General features: G+C 39.4%; 1 protein-coding gene across 3 annotated transcripts in view; it reads right to left on the bottom strand.

The window, feature by feature from the left end:
- LOC149250020 (uncharacterized) overlaps positions 1-21,755 on the bottom strand; it is a 187,762-nt gene that overhangs the window by 123,825 nt on the left and 42,182 nt on the right. The gene's annotated exons all lie outside the window — the stretch shown is intronic.

The raw sequence follows: 21,755 nt of genomic DNA, 5'->3' as shown, positions 1-21,755 counted from the left end.
GTAGCACGGACCCATTTTGGAAGCTGAGGAGCTGAAGGAGGATCCTGAGAAGGTGGGGGAGGATTTTCATCCTCGCTTTCATCATCTGAAGAAGAAATATTTTCAAAAGTAGAAGAGATAGGGAGAGGTGGCACATCTGCCGAACTAGGCTCGTAGGCCGATACATTTTCAACAAACTTTACATCTCCTTTAATGATAACATTTTTGGACTTAAGTGGAATAAGTCTATATCCTTTGACATCTTCAGAATATCCAACAAAAATACATTTTTCACTCTTAGGTTCTAAAGCTTTATGTTTCTCATCTGGAATATGGGCCCATGCTTCACTTCCAAAAACACGAAAGTGACTTACATCTGGTTTAATTGAGCTCCATGGTTCTTCTGGAGTGATATTCTTTAAAACCTTAGTAGGAGTGAGATTTATTATGTAATTTGCACAGTTAATTGCTTCTGCCCAATAATTTAGACTAAGTCCTTTAGATTGAAGCATACAATTAGCCATTTCCTTTAAGGTGCGATTCTTCCTTTCAGCTACACCATTTTGTTGTGGAGTATATGGAACAGTATGTTGCATTTGAATTCCATTCTCAGTGCAAAAGTTGATGAATTTGTTGTTAACATATTCTCCGCCATATCAGATCTTAGCTTAAGAATTTGATGTCCAGATTGTTTTTCAACAAAGGCCTTAAAGGCCAAGAACATGTTAAATACTTCACTCTTGAGTTTTAAGAAGTATATACAAGTGCGTCTGGAGAAATCATCAATGAAAGTTAAGAAATACTTGTAGCCAGAGAATGAAACAACTGGAAGTGGACCACATAAATCACTATGCACGAGCTGTAAAGGGGCTGAGGCGTGCCAAGAGGCACGTTTTTCAAAACTGTCCTGATGATGTTTTCCGAGTACACATCCGGAACAAACACCATCTCTGCAAGATACCATTGGAAGACCTGTCACCATATTTTTCTTTACATAGATTCTGAAGAGAGCGATAGTTTAAGTGACCAAATCGCTCATGCCAAAGTTTGCTCACTTCATCATTATGAGCAACAAATACCGAGGGAAGATTTGATGACCCAAAGTTGTGAAACTTATACAACCTTGTAGAATCATCAGCAATGCCAATAGCTAAAATCTGTCTAGGATCTCTTAGGTCCTTAATTACAACATCGTGAGGTGAAAATTCAACGATTTTACCTTCACCTGAATGAGTTATCTGATATACAGATAGAAGGTTGCAGGATAAGGTTGGAACACATAATACATCATTAAATTGACCATTGTCTATATGAACAGTTCCAGTCCCTACAACACTAAGAGATCTATCATCACCAACATATATATTTTTGGTGTTACAATCATTTAAAGAAGAAAACATGGCTTTGTTTTTGGCCATGTGATAAGAAGCTACAGAATCAATGAGCCACTCATGAGAATGAGAAGAAGATACATTTAGTGCATAGCCAGACCGAGATGCTTGAGAACCACATGCAGAAAGTGCCATTCCTGAAGATGAAGTTGAAGTTGAAGAGTGCTCCAAATGGATATTATGCTTCTTCATTGCTGCTTCCAAGGCTTCCATCTTTTTAAAGCATTTGGATTCTAAGTGGCCATCTCGATTACAAAAGTTGCAATGTCTATCAGTCTTCTTCCCTTAGTTTTTATTTGTCTTATCATTTTGTTAAAATAATTTTTCATTTTGAGGCTGAAATTGCTTAGGACCCTTGTTTGGTTTAGGACCATTCCTTTTAGGATACAACTTCTTAGGATTCTTTGAATTTGGTTGTTGCCGGGCGGCTAACGCTTTCTTAGAAGAGTTTCCAAGATTAAGAAGACCAAGGTGTAAGAGTTTTTCTTGTTTTCTTATTAAAGAATCACAAAAGGAATCAAAGGAAGGGGACTTGTAGGCTTGTCCTTGAGAAATGAAGGCTTCTCTTGTAGAATGGAAGGTGGAAACAAACACAGAATAGGCTGGTCCCAACTTAGTAAGAATGGAATAGATAAGGCTACTATCTTCTTTCTTAACCTTAACACCTTCCAAGAGAAGTCTAAGGGTCTTGAACTTGGACAAAAAATCTTCAATGCAAGAAAAATTATTGGGGTCTAATGTAAGCAACTCATTTTCAAGTTGATGGGCTTTAAATTCATTTTTAATTCCAAAAACTTTAGTGATTTGTTTCATTGCTTCTTCAAGAGTATCAAGTTCTGCAATATGGAATCTAAGATCTGGAGAAATAGACATCCCTATCAACCTTCGTGCTTGATCTTGCCTATTTTCCCATTTAGCTGCCTTATCTTCATCTTTCGGTTTGGTTTCTTGGCCTAAGGCTATTCTGTAGAGACCTTTACTTCTAAGTAAATCCACAATGTAGGACCACCATTGGAAGTAGTTGGTGTTGTCAAGAATAACTTGGCATGGACTTTCCATTTTAACAGAAACTAAAGCTATAGATGTTGAAACTAAGTGTTCCAATGGAAAGATCTCGAAAAATTAGGCTGGTTCAAAAAAAACGGCTCTGAAAACGGCTTCCGGATGAAGAAGTTATGGCTTTTTGAAGAAAATTTGATGAAGATGTCGACGAAGTGCGAGAATGAAAAATCCGCCCCCACAAAAAGGAGACTTTAACTCAAGACCTCTACTCTCATAAATTAGCTTTGGACCAAGTGAGCTAAACAAAAAGTTTGAGAGAGAGAGGGGGGGGTTGAAGCTTTAGGTTGCGTGCTTGTTTTGAGAAAGCTCTTTTTCCCTACAAAACAAAAAACACAAAACCCAACACGGACATACAAAAAAAATGAACCTTGCGGCTCGAAGTTAGCTTTAGCCGGAAACTAAATATTTTCCTCAATGTTTCTGATTTTCCAAGATCACACTAAGGCACAGCGGAAAAGAGCATACGCATGAGAAAAATCCTTCCTTTCCGTTTTTGATTTGCCCAGATCGCACAGAGTCGCGGGGCAAAGAGCATACGCAGAAATGAAAGGTATAGATCCGGTAATAAAAAAGGCTAAATAAAATGAAACCGAAATAAACAATGAGAAAGTAACTGTAAACTGCAAATAAACACTGTATACCTCCAGATCTTAAAAATGACGTAGCTAGGGCTATCAGAAACCTTTTCGCATGAAACGAAAGGGGTTCCTCACTGGAACAGATGCTCCCAACACAATAAAGCAGTCCTCTCAGCCCGAAAGTAATCAGAAACAGTAGATCTAGGAAACGACAGTCGGATGCAGTTCTACCGGCTTCAAATTTGGATCACCAACGGACGCGGCCCTCAAATAGCTCCGATACCATGTAGGAATTTACAGGGTAAGTTCCTCAGACAGAACACCAAAGGACACCACTCACAAACAGATCATAAATCAATACACCAGTACTTTTGACGTGGTTAAAACCCTCAAAGAGGGAAACAGTCCACGGCCTGAGCCAACGCGGCCACTTCAGGCAATTTATTAATAAAAGAATGAAAATTTACATAAGATTCTCTCATGGACGGTTAACCTACAAATGACCCTCCATGCTCTTTAAATAGAGATCATGGACCAATCGGGTGTTAAGCCACGGATCAAGTGTCGATAATACCGAGGAGAGAATGAACCGTCGGATCACTACATATCGTGACCGTCGGTTTGTAAGTTACAAAATGTACATAGTAAAGAAACACACTTTACCTAACTCTATACTAAACCAAGTTATACTTAACTATTTCCTATGTGTCGGAATATCCTAACAAAGTGTCAAAATACCTCCAAAATCAAGTCAGTCTAATGAGTTGTCAAGTCAGCCTACATGAAGAGCCACGTCCAACCCTGAAGAAGACTATATGTAGGAAGAACTCATCCTCCAATTGGATCACTCACTCACTCATCTCTTATGCGAGAAGCAAAAGAAGAAGAAGTCAAGAAGGAAGTGCGAAGAAGAGGAAGTCGAAGAATTCAAAGTTTTTGGGCCTTATCCATTCTTTTGGGAAGATCGAAGTTAGGATTTTTCTGCGCTGGATCTTCTGGGGTTCGATTTTGGAAGGAGATGAGAAGGGAAGGCAAGCGAAGGTCTCTTAGGGCATGCTACTAGCCCTAGGACTGAAGTCAAGGCAAGCGAAGTCAAGAGGAAGGCTATTAGAGGGAGATTAAAGTCTCCTAGAGGAGCAGCAGCAGTGGCTGGGGAAAAGAAATTTGGATCTACTAGGAAGTCGAAGATATTGCAGCTGGAGGTCGTGGTAGACTTGATCTTGGAGGGTATTTGTCTGAGTCTAGGTCATGGTATTCGTCAATTGAAAGATCTGAAAGATAAAGAAGAGATTTACGGGTTTTCCCCTCAAGAGGAGGGGTTTTGGCCCTGGCTTGCAACCTATATATTGTCACTTTCTCACTATTTTGGTAGTTGTTTGATGTATTGCACATTGGAATAATAACGAAAAAAGCTAAAATGTAAAAGGTAACACAAACAATTATCAAGTTAAGAGAATTAACATATTCATTGTTCTATTCAATTCTCAACAGGAAGGATCCGAAGTCAAGGACCTATTTGCTAGGAACTCTTAGGGACTCTATCCCTTGCATATCCTTCTACTCTAAGTATCCCTCAAGCTTGGAGGGAGCCCTTACCAACTTCCAAAGATAAGTATCTTATTACCTTTTATTTTTTAGTTTTCCTTACTTATCTAAGTTTGTTTGCATTAAATACTAATCACATTTTCATATTTTCCTTGTTTAGGAAAGACTTGTTGAATACTCAAGGAACATGGAAGAAGGCTTCACAAGACAAAGCATTGGAATTACAAGGTTTGTTAAGAAACAAAGGTATGTCTTAAACTATAAGTTTTTTGCTCTCTTCATGATATTCATTCTTGATAAACTATTACTAACATCATTGTGTCTAGCTTTCATTCTTGATAAAATATTACTAACATCATTGTGTCTAGCTCTCCTGAATCATAAAAATTCTTGATTGGGTGATTCAGCATTAGATAAATCTACCCTCCTTGTATCTTTGATTACTCTTGTGGAACCCTAGAAAGGTTCTCTGTGAAAACCCTAACTTAAGGGTATGTTGATGATTGTGTGTAAAACCCTAGCTTACTTGCGATTATTGATGAAGTCTAAAGAAAATGTTTGATGCTTTGATGATGTCATGTTTGAGGTTTTGGTATGGGTATGAAAACCCTAACTTGTTAGGGTTGAATGGTAATGTCTGAAATCCCGAACCTTTGAAGTATTGGTAATTTAGGGTTTGCTATATTTTGTATTGAAACCCTAGATCATTAGGGTTTGGTAGGGTGTATAAGCAAGACCCTTATAATGTCTTAGAAATGAAATCCTTGGCATGTGTGTGTTTGTCCAATCAAACCCTAGTCTGATCAAGTTTGTTATATGTCTAACTTTATTGATATTTGTATCTTTGGGTTTGACTAACACATGTTATGATATGCTTGTACATGATGATGGAATCCTAGATGTATGAGTTGACCTAATCGTTGATGGTCATGAGTCCTAGGGTTTGGAACTAAGCCCTAGTCGAAGTTTGATATTCTAGGATGATATTGTTTGTGAATTCTAGGGTTTTGTAGCTAAACCTTAGTAGAAGTTAAATTCTCTAGCATATGATTTGACACATCTCGGATTTATGAAAGGTTGATAAAACCCTCAAAATTGTATTGTGATCAGTTTGATTGTTGAAAACTAGTAAATGAAAATCTAGGGTTTACATCAAACCCTAGTAGAAGCTAGTCATGTTGTTGATTGAGCTGTGATTGGTTTTGATTGTTAAATCTCATGTATGAAATCTAGGGTTTGTATGAAATCCTAGTAGGAAGTCTAACATATGAATTTTGAAAGTTGTTAGATGCATTGTTATACTGGTCTCTAGGGTTTGCTATATGTTATAAAAGAGTTTGTCATGTCTCTAAAAGAAATATTGAAGCCCTAGATATAATGAGATTGAGATCTTGAGTTGTTGAAGTGATTTAGGGTTTGTAACAAAACATGGGCAAGAAATTGAAGTATAGAAGTAAAGTCTCTTGCTAAATATGTTTATAAAGTCTAATGCTTCCATTATTGTATGATTTTGATGTTAGTTTTTGGTAGCATCGGAAGTGATCTGCCCTTGAAAATTGGTGGAGAGGCTAAGGCACATGAGTTCTAAAGAACCCAAAAACCGTTTGGTGAAATTCCACGCGGATGGTATTTTATTAAAATGATTAATATTTTTAATGGAGTTCCTAAGTCTAAACTTAGGGAAATTAAAATATTAATGGGTATTAATCAAAATATGGGTGAGAATGATCTAGAAGGCGGATCAAGTCATGTTTTAATCTTAGCCATTGATTAGAGACTTAATCTCGATTGTTGAAGACTCAACAAGAAAAGTATAAAATGGAGGCTTGGGGTTCATTTGGAAACACACGCAGAGAGATTGAGGAAATCGACTTTCTGACGTGAGAAGTTCTCAAGAGGAAAATCGATTAGGGAGATTTTGCAGCCGCGGGGCAGTGAGAATCCGGAAGGACTTTGCGGAGAATACTGACAGAGAGGCGGAGAGAGCTTGCAAAGAGGCAACGCAATAGACGGGAGAGCTGACACAGAAAAATTGCCTGTCACGCAAAATCTAGAACTGTCGAAACAGCCGAAACTATTGGGAACTGTTGGAACTTTCGGGAACTGTCGGGAGAACTGATGCAGAAGCAACGTAGTAGCCGGGGAGGCTGATGCAGGAAAGTTGTTTGTCGCACAGAATCCAGAACTGTCAGAACAGCCGAAACTACCAAAAACTGTCAGAACAGTCGGGAGAGTTGACGCAAAGGGCAGAGAATGTGACGTAGAGCCAGCACAGAAATAGTCGGGGTTAGCCAATCTTGTGCCGGATCAGCGAGAATTTTGTCGGGTGAAGTGAGGTAAAACTCACTCAAATTTTCCGCCAGTAGTTTCTCTGTAAAGGATTGCTATATGAGCATCGTAGATATGTATTCAGATATTTCTCCTGCATATTAATAAACCCTCAGAGTTGTTGCACTATTTTTCCCGCATTGGGTTTTTCCGGGGACTATTGTGGCCAAAAATAAGTGTCCTGTGTATCTTGTTATTTGCTTTGTTTTCTGTTTCATGAGATCAAATATTTAATTAGTGTAGGTTGCAGAAGTAATTTGCTTCAATATTCAGAGGAATAACTTGATGAATGTAATTTAAAAATCAAGTAGGTGAACTAGATTCATATTTGCTATAGTAGGGGTTCCTTCAGAGTGTAGGAATTTTCACATGGTATCAAAGCATTGATCTTGAAACAGGGAGCGTAGATCAAGTGTTGAGCAGTGAGTCCGAAAGTTGCACTTGGCAGCGATTCGAATCCCCTTGAAGGGATTGCGCAGCTCTTGCCGTGAAGCAGATCCGAGGAAATCTCTCTTTGAGTGAGATGACAAAGAGGTACGATTTCCCATTCGTGATTTTGCAGAGGCATAGTGAGTGACGCAGAGCCTCAGCGCAGTGCTTTAAGGGTGTAGTTTCTGTTGGGGCAAAAATCCATTGGAAAAGAATGAAGACACATAGAAGGGGAATTTTCTCCTTAGAGAACTTTCCGCCAGAAAGTTCGAATTTCTCACTTGTTGAGTCGTTGAGCAGTGACTAGAGGAGTCAGTCCAACAGTTGGGTGAGATGGCATCGCATGGGCTCAAAGATCAAGACAGGTTGGAAGGTTCTTCCAACTATGTCATATGGAAGACCAGAATCTTAGTTGTTCTGGAGGAATATGATCTCGAGGCCTACGTCAATAGTGTTGTAGTTGTTCCTGCTGACAATGATCAAAAGAAGAAGTACAAGGCCGAGCAGGGGAAGGCAAAGAGGCTCATTCTTGATGGAGTCCGAGATCATGTGGTCCCACACTTGCAGGGCAAGGATACAACTTGAGAGATGTGGGAAGCCTTGTCTTCAATGTATGAAGGCTCTTCCGAACAGTAGAGGATGTATTTAGAGCAGAAGTTGCAACGGATTTTGATGCAAAAAGGAGAAGGGGTGAACCTCTATCTTCAACGTCTTCAAGACACTAGAGACCAGCTTGCTGTAGTGGGGTCCACTCCTCAACCAACCGCGATGGTGAGGATAGCCATGAATGGAGTCTCGGATGAATCGCAAGTTTTCGTCCAAAGCATATTGGGTAGAGAAAAACTACCTTCATCGGAGGAGATGTGGGCGGCTCTTCAACAGGAGGAGTTAAGGAGGGACCTAGTGAAGGTCAACCTCAATGGTAGCAGTGAGAATGGCACAAAGACAAAGGGTGAGGAGGAGAACACAACTCTGAACTAGAAGGGACAACAAAAGTCGAAGCGGAAGGAGGACATTTCGAAGGTGAAATGTTTCAGATGTGGCAAGATGGGTCACTTTGCCTCTCAGTGTCCTTTGAAGCAAAAGATGAGAAGCATGATCCAAAGGTTGCAGCCGCGAAGCTAGACGAGGAAGAGTATGCCATGAGTGCTCATACATCTCTAGGAGGGAGATGGGGCAATATTGAGCTGTAGTCAGGAGGACTAAATATGGGCAGGATCCTAAAGGAGTCCACTTCCTAGATCGATTCCTTGCTACGAGAGCCCAAGATTCAGCAGTAGCGAGATGGACTTAGTGTCAGAAGATGCAGTGGAGTGTTTGGAGGACAGATGCAGTAGTTGGGGACCACAGATTGATCAACACAAAGCAAGGTTGGCAATAGTGTAGTTGGCACAGTGCAGGAGCAATGTTGCACGAAGCGAGGACGAAGCGGGGACGTTTTTTGGAAGTGGACGCGGAAGCGTCATTTTCCAAAAATCTAGGAAGCGAATCGTCCGCAGAAGCGTCTACTATATATAAATATTTATATTTTTTTGCATTTATACTCAAAACAAACATCCCAAATACCAAATTAATTGTAGAAGACATGAAAACATGCATATTTTTGCATAAATCAAGATAGATATGGCATCCATGATTCCATTGTAGTTACTAGTATGTACAACAACCATCTATATTCTAGCTATTACAAACATACATCAAATTTTTAAGCATATTATAAAACATAAAACATTTAAGCATATTATAAAACATAAAACATAGAGCATATTATGATTTATCTAGCAAGTGAGCAACTATCAACATTTGTCATGTCCAAAATTCAAATAATAATGTTTACAAAATATGTCACTTGGTCATCGCCAAGACAAAAAAGGTTCAAAATTCAAATTCACAAGCCTACAAGTCTAATGAGTAATCTATGACAAAAGTGGTAGATTGTGAATGTATCTACTAATCTCTCCTCCTTCCACCACGAAGAGAACGTGGCGGCAGGTCTCCACGTGGTGGCAATGAAGAAGATGGTGCTTGTGGAAGTTGTGGCAGTGACACTGAAACTAATGAAGAAGAACCCCCTGTTGTTGGTTTTGAACCATGGAACCTAGGAACCAAGGGACCAGATGGGGGTCGAGGTGGGGGTGGCATATCAACACGATCATCATCATCCTGGAATCGCTCAAAAAAATCATGCAAAAAAAAACACTAGTTAACAAAAAAATTAAAAACATGAATTAGAGAAATGCTTTATAAGGAAAATTTGGAAAATTCATACCACAATGGACATACCTGGATAAGAGCATCCTCGAATTGCTCTAATCGCAACACTCCATCCTCCAAATTGGGCTCCTCTGGATTCTTGTCCCAAATCAACAGGTCTTTATTAGACTTTGCATCTTCATAGTAATGGGACAACAATCGTAGGTTGTAATGAACATAAACCAAGCTCTCTGCCCGGTCTAAACTCAACCTGTTCCTTTTAACACTGTGGATGAAAGAATAAGAGCTCCAACACCTCTCTGCAGAAGAAGTGTTTACCACCTGTGATAGCACCCACAATGCCAAAGTCTGTAGAAGTGGAGTACCCCCTCCATGCATGTTCCACCACTCAAGAGAAGAAAAAGTCTCTCGATCTTTAATTGCATGCATGCTCCCAAATGTACCAGTGTTAAGCACATAGTTGCTCACCTGTCTCCGTACCAATGCAGCGTCCTCCTCATCAAGGATTAATTTACTCAATGCAGCCATATATTTTCTGTGAACCTCTTGATCTTGGTGTGGTTTTCCCCTGCTTCCCCCCCAGGTGCTGGTGTTGAAAGCCATGATGGATGATAGTATTTAGGTGTCAAAACATATGCTAATGCATGCAATGGAACATTTAGCATTTCCCATCGGTTTTCCACCTCTGCACGAATATAATTGTACAAGGTGGTATCTCTAGGCTCAACAATGTCTTTAATCTGCCCCAACATGTTATCCACTTGCTCATACACCTCCCCAATTACTGGTAGATCTGAATCTGCAAACTTGATCATGTAATAAATTGGTTTGGTGAACTGCAAAACATATTTAACCTGTGCCCAAAAGTAACTGTCAAGAACAGTGTCCTTGACTGCATTAGCACCATCTATGTTAGTGTTAATTTCATCCCATGATTCAGCACACACCAGATTAGTTAAAGCTTGTCTCACCTTCACTAGCCGCCTAAAGGTGAGGTAATAACTAGCAAATCTTGTCTTTGCAATTTTAAGCAACTGCAACTTGGAGTAAGTGCCATAGAATTAGTTTACCCTTGTATGCCCTGTGATGAATTTAATGAGTTGCTTCCCTCTCCTGTAAAGCTCGGTAATCCACCCACATTCTTTGTGCTTCACAATATGATGCATCAAAAGGTTCAATGTGTGAACCAGGCACCCAGAGCAAAAGATGTGTGGATACGTACGCTCAATAATTTTTCCTGCTGCCTTACAATTTGCTGCATTATCTGTGATCACTTGAACCACATTATTCGGATCAACATCTTTGATTGATTTCAATAGGAGATCTGCAATGTTTTGTGCAGATGCAGTGATGGAGGAGTCATGACATGTAATAAATACTACACCACTAGAAGAAACACCAAGAACATTTATCAAATGTTGGTTTCTAATATTTGTCCACCCATCTGATATAATGGATACCCCAGAATCTACCCAATCATTTGTAAAATGTGTCAAAGCTCTTTGAACCTTAGCTTTTTCTCTTTCTAATAACATTGTTCTAGCTTTCTCATAGTTTGGGGCCTTGTATCCTTTTGGGGCTTCATTGATGGCCTTTACCATTTCATGCCAATAGGGAGAGTGAAGCACATTGAATGGTACACCGCAAGCACAAAGACAACGGACTATCTTTCCATCCACATCATCCCTCCCAGCAACATTAAGGAAATCCCCTATTGTTCTTCTACCTCCAGAGCTTGCAAAAGTACCATGAGGAGATGAGCAGCTACCAAATTTAGAGGTTGCACTTGATTTAGAATGAGTTTTTTGTTTCTTGTTTTTTTGTTGTGCAGCCTCCTCTATTTGGATGTATTTTCTTCTTTCTTCAGTTGAAATGTTTGGGCAAATTTGTACCCCCACAGGACCCTTTTTTCATCACTGTCCAGCACCCCACAAAGATGCCTCCTCACACGAGTATATGAACCACAATATGGTTTTCCTCCATGACAACCATGAGGGCACACAAATTTGTAAGTTCCACCACCCTTTCCCCCATCAAGTTTGGTCACATAGTTCCACAAGGGTGTTAATGCAACTTTCCCATCTAGTGTTTCAGTTTCCCCTTCAGGTTCATCCCCTTCCTCTTCAAACCCTTCCTCCTCATCATACATTGGGTCACTCATATTGGGACCACTGTCCTCTTGTGTTTCTTCCCTTCGATTCCTATTCCCCCTTGCCATCATTAAAACCAAAAGTGGAATGATACATAGAAGCCAAAAGAACACCATCTTGGAATATGGATATAGGTGGTGGACAACCTGCAAGTAAAGGAGCAAGTAGAAACAATGGGAAAGAGAAGGAGAGGGAGGAGAAAAATACAAAAAAAATGTCAAAAAAAATAAGGGAGTTTGGGGTTTGAACTTACCTCTTTAGCTCTTGTAGATGAAATCCTCCAAGCTCCTCCTCCTTCTCCTAGCTCCTCCTCCTTCACTCCTCCAAGCTCTCCTTTCTCCTCCTCTCCTTTCCTCTCTTTTCTTCTCCTCTCCTCTCTTCTCTTCTCCAACTCTCATAAACTCAAAGTGAGAAAATGAGGAATGAATGGGGGCTTTATTCCCTTCATTCCTCACCTTAACCTCACCCTAACCCACCCGCTTTATGCCAAGTCAACAAAAATTTAAAAAAAAAAACAAATTTTACCTTGCGCGTGGCCTTTTCCGGAAGCGTACGCTTCCTCCTCCGAAGCGCCACGCTGCCGACGCCCGAAGCGCGGTACAAAGCGCGCTTCTAAGGTCTAGAAGCGCGCTTCCGAGCCACGCTTCCGAAAAGTCCAAGAAGCAGCAAAAAAAATTGGAAACGCGCTTCCGGCGGCGCTTCCGCACAGGACGAGCTTCCGGGCTTGGAACCGGGGGGGCTTCGTGCAACATTGTGCAGGAGTCAGCAGCAGCGCAAAAGATTTAGAGGGTCATAAACAATAGCAGTCAGATTCCAACATTCATTGTATTATGTTGAACACGGATAAGTTCAACTAATTTTTGGATGTTTTTCAGTTGCTTCTCTCAACAACTGAGTTGTAGTACGGATGCAGCGTTAGCAGTGGCAATGCGAGTAACATAGCAGATGCAGCGTTTGAGAGGGAGTTGTAGTACAGATGCAACAGTGGCAGTGACATTGTCATGGGCAGCAGTACAGTAGCAACAGTAGCACAATGTTGGTGGCAACGACAGTGCAAAAAGGAGGTGCTTCAGAAACAAAGTAGCATGCAGGTGGACATTGTTGTTAGAGCACTTTCCTCGCTAAGAGGGAGTGTTAGTTTTTGGTAGCATCGGAAGTGCTCTAGCCTTCAAAATTAGTGGAGAGGCTAAGGCACATGAGTTCTAAAGAACCCAGAAACCGTTTGGTGAAATTCCACCCGGATGGTATTTTATTAAAATAATTAATATTTTTTATAGAGTTCCTAAGTCTAAACTTAGGGAAATTAAAATATTAATGGGTACTAATCAAAATATGGGTGAGAATGATCTAGAAGGCGGATCAAGTCATGTTTTAATATTAGCAGTTGATTAGAGACTTAATCTCAACTGTTGAAGACTCAAAAAGAAAAGTATAAAATGGAGGCTTGGGTTCATTTGGAAACACACACACAAAGATTGAGGAAATCGATTTTCTGAGGTGAGAAGTTCTCAAGAGGAAAATCGATTGGGGAGATCTTGCAGCTGAGGCGCAATGAGAATCTGGGAGGACTTTCCAGAGAATCTAAGAGACAGGCGAAGAGAGCTTGCATAGAGGCAGCGCAGTAGCCGAGAGAGCTCACAGAGAAAAGTTGCTTGTCACGTAGAATCCAAAACTGTCGGAACAGCCGAAACTATCAAGAACTACCGGGAGAGCTAACGCAAAGTTAACGCAGTTTCCGGGAGAGCTGAAGCAAAAAAGTTGTCTGTCATGCAGAATCCAGAACTATCGGAGCAGCTGAAACTGTCGAGAACTGCTGGAACAGTTGGAGTTGCCGAGAATTGCCGGAACAATCAGGAGAGCTGACGCGGAGGGCAGAGAAGGTGACGCAAAGCCAGCGCAGAAATAGTTGGGGTTAGCCAGTCTTGCGCCGGATCAGTCGGAATTATGCCTGGTGAAGTGAGGTAAAACTCATTGAGATTTTCCGCCAGTGTTTTCTCTGTACAGGATTGCTAAATGAGCATCCTAGATATGTATTCAGATATTTCTCCTGCATAATAATAAACCCTCAAGGTCGCTGCATCGGTTTGCCCACATTGGGTTTTTCCGGGGACTATTGGGTCCAAAAATAAGTGTGTCCTATGTATCTTGTTCTTTGCTTTGTTTTCTGTTTAATGAAATCAAATATTTAATTAGTGTAGGTTGCAAAAGTAATTTGCTTCAGTATTCAAAAGAATAACTTGATGAATGCAATTTAAAAATCAAGTATGTGAAGTAGATTTAGATTTGTTGTGGTAGGGGTTCCTTCAGAGTGTAGGAATGTTCACATTTGATAAGGTTAACTTCATGCTTCTATAGATTTAGTTGTACTTGCTATCTAAGTTGTGCAGGTACATAATCTTCAAGATGGTGAAGACGTTGGTAAGTAAAGTTAATATGATAAGCATGATGAAGAAAGTTATATGAATGATGATGGTCATGATAACTCTGATGAGAAGGATGGAACCCATGAAAGATTCTCTGATGTCATAGAAAAGAAGTTGATCTCCCTAAGTTAAGAAGGAGCTTGGGTATATTCCTTGTATAGAAATGATTAGATCCTCCCTGGTTAAGAGGGAGTGATGGATATGGTCCTCTACTTCATGTGTCATGCACTAGACCAGGACTAACAGTCGTAAGTCTTCGTGAAGGTCACAAGTGAGAGAATGACACATTACTCTTATCTTCTTGGAAATAAGTAGGGAGGGCATACTATAGCCATGATGGACACCTTGAAAGAAGAAATTGGAGAATGTATTTTGAGAGGTTGCTAAGATAAGAAAAGCCAGATTTGTTTGCAAAAGATGTTGTTGCATGTGAAGTAAGAAAGGAAGATGTATGATTAACGAATCTTCTATCAAGATTCGTTTGAAAGTCCTACTATGATTGAGAAGCAACATCAGTGGTCTGGAATACCCTAGAGGTTTGTGTTTACTTATGTACATTTGAAAATTTGTTACTAATTGGGGTTGTGTTTGTATGGGTAAATCTCTCAGAGGTTTTATAGCATGTTTTACATGCTTAGTGTTATCAATCAGTTTGATTGGGAGAGATTTGTTGTTACTGATCTGTTTGATCGGGGAGGATTTGTCATTGATTGTAATAATCGGGAAAGTTGAGGCTTTATGCGTGAGACAAATTGCTTGGGAGTACATCTGGCCGACACTTTTTGTTGATGTCTAGTTCCCTAAGTAGGGAGGGTGGCGCTGGTCATGGAGCATTGAACTCGGATACGCACCTATATCATTAGGTTGATGGTTAGTAAGCATGATGGTACCTAGAGAGGCTGAAAGCTTTAGTCCATCTTAGCCCACTCGGATAGGTTGTCGTGGTCCGGAATCTAGTCTGTGGCATTGCAGAGCCTAAACTCTTGAGAGACCTTCGATAGATTGCCCTGGTAAGGAATCTAGTCCATGGCATTGCGATGGACTAGATTCATATAGTTTGAAATCTTCCTTATGAATACCTCCCTAGTTAAGAGGAAGTTTTGAAAAATGTAAATAAGTTCAGTCTTCATAAAATGTATTTGTCAAAAGAATTTTTATTATTGTTACAATGACGTATTAAAGCACGAGTTTCATGCTTGGGTCATCATTTTATTAGTCAAAGTCCATATTGTGGACTCCTAGGATTAATAAAGAGTCATTAGAGTCATTGTATATTTTATGAGACCCTTCTTGGACTTTCGAACGATGTAAAAAGAATTATTTTTTAGTCAAAGATGAATTATGTAACCTCCACACCAAGTCAGCCTCAAGAAAGGTAATTCGACCTCATTGGAAGGCTATATATAGAGGGTAGTTCTAATTCATTTGGAGCATCTCACTCACTCACACATAGTTCGATATCTGAAGCTGGAAGCTAGGAAAAGTGTGAAGGTAAAGAAGGAGGCTAAAAGGAGTGCGAGTTTGGTCAAGGAAGAAGGGAAGGACAAAATCGAAGCTTTGGGATCTCTCTCTCTCTCTCTCTCTCTCGTGTGGGCTAATTTAGGAGATCGAAGTCTCCTTGTCAAAGTCGAAGTTGCTACTGTTGCCTATTGATGCCAGAAGCTGCCAAGTCGAAGTTGTTGGAGTTGAAGTGTTGTTGCTACTAGGTCGAAGGTTGGATCGAAGAAGGAAAGGTTGGCTTGGTGTGGAGGAGGTTTGTGTCTAGGTTGAAGAGTCTCAAGAAAAACTATTGAAGGAAGAGATTTTGACTGGGTTTTCCCCTAGATAGGGGTTTTTCCCTGGCAGAGTGCCTACATCTTGTGTCTTGTGTTTTTGTGATCTTCATGCACACATAATTTGGTAATTGCTTGATGAAAGATAATATAACAAATAAGTAAAATAAGCCAACATAATTCACAAGTAATTATCAAGAAAGAGAAATCTAACCCTAAGTCTACTAGCATTGATTTCTCAACAAATCTACCATCCTCTATCCATCAGGCTACTACCCGAAATCTCTGCCAGTGGGTTGCTACCCAGGGATATCGGTGGGGAGCTAAATCTGTGATCTGTATCATCATCAGAGAGCATACCATCAGGGAGCATATCTCAACCTGGAACCACATTGAGGAGCACATCAGGACACAGAATCTCATCTACTACTACGACCCCATATCGAGCAATAAGATATCCAAACAGAAGGAAGCACATGTCAACCGTAGAATCACAACAGGGAGCTCAATCTCAACCCGACACTCCATAGGGTAGCAAATCTCAACCCAATCCTATTGCCTGTCGGTCTTCCCACCAATGACTCTAAGCAATCATGCGATATAACACCTGCATCATAATCGGCTTGGGTTGTGTTGAAGAATCTAGGGTAGATTGAATTAATGAGATTCTTCTTATCATGATAACTATTTGTGAGGCATTTAGTCTTTAGAATCTAGATCATTAGTACAATCTTTTGCTTATTATCATTAGTGTGTGTATTTCTTACTTCAACAAATAGCTATCAAACCAAAGAGACATGAGCACAAGATATGGCATTCTGCCAGTGCCAAAACCTCTCCCTCATGGAGGAAAACCCGCACAAAATTCTTCTTATAGAGATTCTTATTGACGAACACCAAGCCCACGATCCTTGACTTCCTGAGCCACTCCAAGACCAAGACACCAATTCTCTGCTTTGTCAGAGTAGAGATTATCATAGAGAATGGTGCTTGTCTTGGAGGCCCGCTTGACACTAGGTTGACCCATGTGCATTACATAAATGCTCAAGAAGAGCTCTTTAACATGATTTTGACTCTTTGACTTTCCTAGACCTATGGAATGAGCAAGAAACTCATTCATATAATTTACAAAGATAATATTTCTTTTTTTCTTGACAAGTACAAAGATCAAAATTACATTTTACAAATACCAAACCTAGTTACACTTTTCTTCAACACTCCCTCTTAACTAAGGAGGTATCAATGTTTTTAAAACCGGAACCGGTGACCGGACCGGTCTACCTAATGAACCAGTTTACCGATTGAAACTAGTCTAACCGACACTGGTTTGGTCTAAACGAACCAGTTTTAAAAAAATACATTAAATAATTAATTTTTAATGAAACAAAACTATTTTTAAGATGTAAAACCATGATTCCAAGCCAATAGAGACAAAATATGCAAAGTTTGCTCATTTATATACCATGTAAAGGTGAATATATCAAAATGGCACCGAGTACAATACATATCATCAACAAAATAGCAAAATACATAAGAAATGAGGCTCTAAATGGCCTATAAAGTCCAAGCTGTTGAAACTTGAAGCTTTGGAAATGTGTCTAAATGGATAAACAACAGAGATAGAACATCATGTTTTTGTCAAATAGGTCTAACTCAAGTGGTTGAGAGAAGAAACTGTTATCTTCCCCACCAGAGTTCAAATCCTGCAAATGACATGTTCACTATTTGTGAGGCAATCGACATTGAGGCTCTTCATAAGCTATGAGGAATACCTCTCGCTTATGGGCTGGAGGGTGGGGTGATAAATTGGCTGTAAAAAACAACAAAAAATTGTCATTTTTCTGGTAAGGATAAAGAAAGAAAAAATTATCGGTGGAGAGTTATGAATCCCATGTCCACATTATCTCAGTCCGAGTTCAATGTGGGGAGCTGTCAAATTCAGCCAAAGCATGCTCTGTTCTATGGCTCTATGCCCATCAAGGTATGAACCAGGATCATTTGTGTGCAATGGGGGCACAATCAGCTTCTTGACACTGGGAGATAATCAGAGAGATGTGGCAGAAGCAGGCTTTAAAAGATATTCTGAAGCAGCCAACATATGTGAGGCACTTACCAAACGGGTTCCATGCAGGTTACAGGAAGGCTAGGCTCTCAATAACTTTGGCAACTATCCCTTTGAAGAATTTTTTTTTGCAACTTTTGTGAAAGAATTCATTTAAAGGGGCATGAAAATTGTTGTACTTTTGACAGAAAATCTCAGATGTGCAGTAGTTAATAACTTAATACCAATACAGGTATTCGAATACAAAGAAAGTAAAATGGTTATGCAAGAACAAATATTAAGGATCTTTATCAAACTAAACTACACATAAAAAAATACTATTGCTTCATTCAAGAACACTTTGGATGGACTTTCAGATACCTGTGTGCCAAATTAACAAGCTTTTCATTCACAAGACCATGGTAGACTCCAATGACCTCTGCCCCTTCCATACGTAGCAAATCACTTTGAATTCCAGTTATAGGATCTTTCATAACAATATATCCCACCTTTACTTCCCCCCCAAAACCCCTAAACCACAGGCAAAATCCCTTTTTTTGCATGTTTCAGTGGGCGTGCCTAAAACCGGCCGGTTCTGTCCTAAACCGGCCGATTTTCACCGGTTAGGGCTAAAAAATGGCGAAATGCCCTATCAAACCGGGTTTTTTGGCCGGTTCAGACCGACAGCCTTGCTAACCGGCCGGTTTGACCGGTAACCGGTTTTCAAAAACGGTTTTAAAAACACTGGGAGGTATTTACAATGGTACTTGGTTATTCTCAATCTGATGAATTTCTCATAAGAAGAATCGGATTGATAATCCCATATGTATAGCATCATATCAACCAGCATTGTCATAGTGCAAGGCCTTGACTAAGAGCTCCATCTCTCCACGAGATCATGAACTACAATGCTTGCGAGACCAATGATTTATAGACACCTTCATCATTGTCTCTCAAGGTACATACCCACCCGGGTGTCCACTAAGCACTTCTAGGACTGTTCTTATCTTGGGTTCCCTACCCTCAAAGAATATCGGTCCTCTTGCCTACTCTTGTCTTGGATGCCCTACACATCCTCAAAGAGTATTGGATGCCAGATGATTACCCAATCCTCCATTCTTTCTTCTAAAATGAAGACAAGAATGTTGTGTCTATCATGTGTCTACATTTCTATTTATGTCCTTCACCTAGACTTACGGTTGTTAGTCTTGGTCTAGTGCATGACACATCAAATAGAAAAACACAATTGTCACTCCTTTGTAATCAAGGGTGATCTAATCCAAGCTCCTTCTAGATCAGAGACTTGTCAGAGCTTCATCTTAGCTAGGGACTCTTCTATACATCAACAACTTCTTCTCTGTGGGTCCTTCAGTTGCTTGATCAACTTCTCTCCTTGATGTCATGAAAGTTAGTTGAGCTTCTTTCTTGTAGGGCAATAGTCATCGATCAATTTCCTCCTTAGTTCGTCATGTCATTCCTTTCTTCATGGAAAGTGGCCTTCTTCATAACTAGAACCTTCGTCATATGACTACTTCTTTCTCATGATGTTTCTTCCATTCATCACACGAAAGCTAGTTGTACTTGTAAGTAGCCCTGCATGAACTTATCCAAATATAATTCAAGAAATCAAATATATCATTAAATCAAATCATACCTTACCAGGTGGCTCTTCATCATGACATCTTTATGTAGGTATTAGCATCCTACGTTCATGTTGACACATCTCCCAAAGATATCCAATGTCAAGGGTCTACATCTTTTCCATCAGAGTCTTCATATCTTTCCGGGAGATTTTCTAATCAAGTCTTCTTGATCTTTTGGATGTTGATTGCCTTCATCATGGTTGCATAGCTCATGATCTCTTCCTTCCTCATTCCATTCTCAGGGGTTACTAATCAGAGTTCTTGTAATCGTAGTCAACCACCTCATACTTTATATGAGAACATATTATGTTGATTTCATCTAGTGTGACTTATGCTTTTCTGTGTCTTTTCAGAGGGGGAGATCCTTTTCTCTTGATCATGCTTCTTAAGATAGAAGTAGTGATCCATGTTACCTGCAACCATACGGCATTATAAAATACAAGCATACATACCTCATTTTACCTTTAGGTCATATAGGATTCTTCCAGCAGCTTCCTTGATCTCATGTTGATCATGTTAACTTCTTTTACTAGCTTCTTTACCAATATGATGTACCTGCACCACTTAGACAGTAAGTACAAACTAATTCTGTAGAACCATGAATTGGTCATACAAAAACTTTAGAGTAGCAGAAGCATTTATAATTTACATAATTAGCAAGAGATTACACTCTTAATTACTTCAATCATCTAGACCAGTTTTGATACAAACCCTAAGTCATATCAGCAATTTAGTCATGATTAGGTAACTTGAGAAACTATATGATAAACTATCTATTAGAGTTTTTCGATAAACCCTAAATTATATCAACATGAATTACTTCTACTAAGGTTTGATGTAAACCCTAGATTTTCAATCAATTATCAGCATATAAGGAGTTCCTTACTAGAGTTTGAGGTAAACCCTAGATTTTCCATTTATAAATTCTGAGCATGCAATTTATAAGTTCAGATGAATACACATACTAGAGAATTTAATCATCACTGGGATTTAGTTACAAACCCTAGATTTCACTTATCATCATAGAACTTTCAAACTTTGACTAGGGCTTGACTATCAAAGTTTAGAAAATTTGATTAGCACATATTTCTAGGAGACACCCGTCATGTATAGACACATATATAGTTAATACATTGACCAAGACTAAGCTAGAAAAAGAAACATGTACCTAGGGTTTCATTCCTAGGATTTTTCATGGCACAGATCTTGCTTGTAGACCTAACCAAAACTTAGGGTTTTGATTCATTGTCAAAGCAAATCCTTATTCCATCAGAACTTCAATGGTTCAAGATTTCAACCTTAATAGGTTAGAACTTCCACGATCATATCAAAAACTCAAATATGATATTATCAATATAGGAATTTCTTCATTTATAGCCCTAATTAGGTTTAGGGATTGACATCCTATCAATATGTCCTTAGGTCAGGGTTTCCAGAGAACCTTTCAAGGTTCTTTTCATTCAAACAATTTAGAGATGAATAGGGTGGTAAATTCATCGGATGATGAATTACCTCAAACAAGAATCTTTTATGAGTCAAGAGATCTAAACAAGATGAACATTAGTAGTGTAGATAGGATTTGACAAAGAGAATAACAAAAACTTTATAATAGACATACCTGTGACTTTTGACAAACCTTTGTGATGCCTTCCTCCATATTCCTTGATCTTTTAGCAAGTCCTTAATAGTGGCCTGCAATATATGCTTTCAAGCAAAACTGTGGTACCAAGAATATGCCTTCATTTTTCAAGTTAGATTTCAAATATATAGGATCAATTTAATTTATTTCATATCTAAACTTTTTAAGAATCACATGGACTATCTGAAGGTTATAAATTAAACTAGCTAATCTTAGAGATTCATACGTACCTTTGACTTCTTTACTTTAATACTTACTTGGTTACTTCAAATATTTAGAGGATCATTTCATCTAACTGTGATGACATTGAATTAGTGAGACCTTTCTTACTATGGTAGGTTAGGCAGAGACCGTAGCATCACCATTGGCTGAGACTGGAGCATCATCATGGGCCGAGACTTTATCAAAACTGTGGTATATTATAGGAGAGTTCTAAAATTGTTGTCGTGTTCTAAAATTGTTGTTGGCATCATTCTCATTTCTGAATTTTTGCAGTGGCATTCTTTTTATTGACACCACATGACTGCCTAGCATTGTGTTTCTTTAATGCAGATCTTGATG

The sequence above is a fragment of the Pinus tabuliformis genome, chromosome 7, assembly GCF_031772625.1.
Source record: "Pinus tabuliformis cultivar Carrire ecotype Pingquan chromosome 7, CPIR1, whole genome shotgun sequence".
Classification (NCBI taxonomy): Eukaryota; Viridiplantae; Streptophyta; class Pinopsida; order Pinales; family Pinaceae; genus Pinus; species Pinus tabuliformis.
Note: the sequence above shows the minus strand (reverse complement) of the source record. Positions and strands in the feature narration are given on the sequence as shown.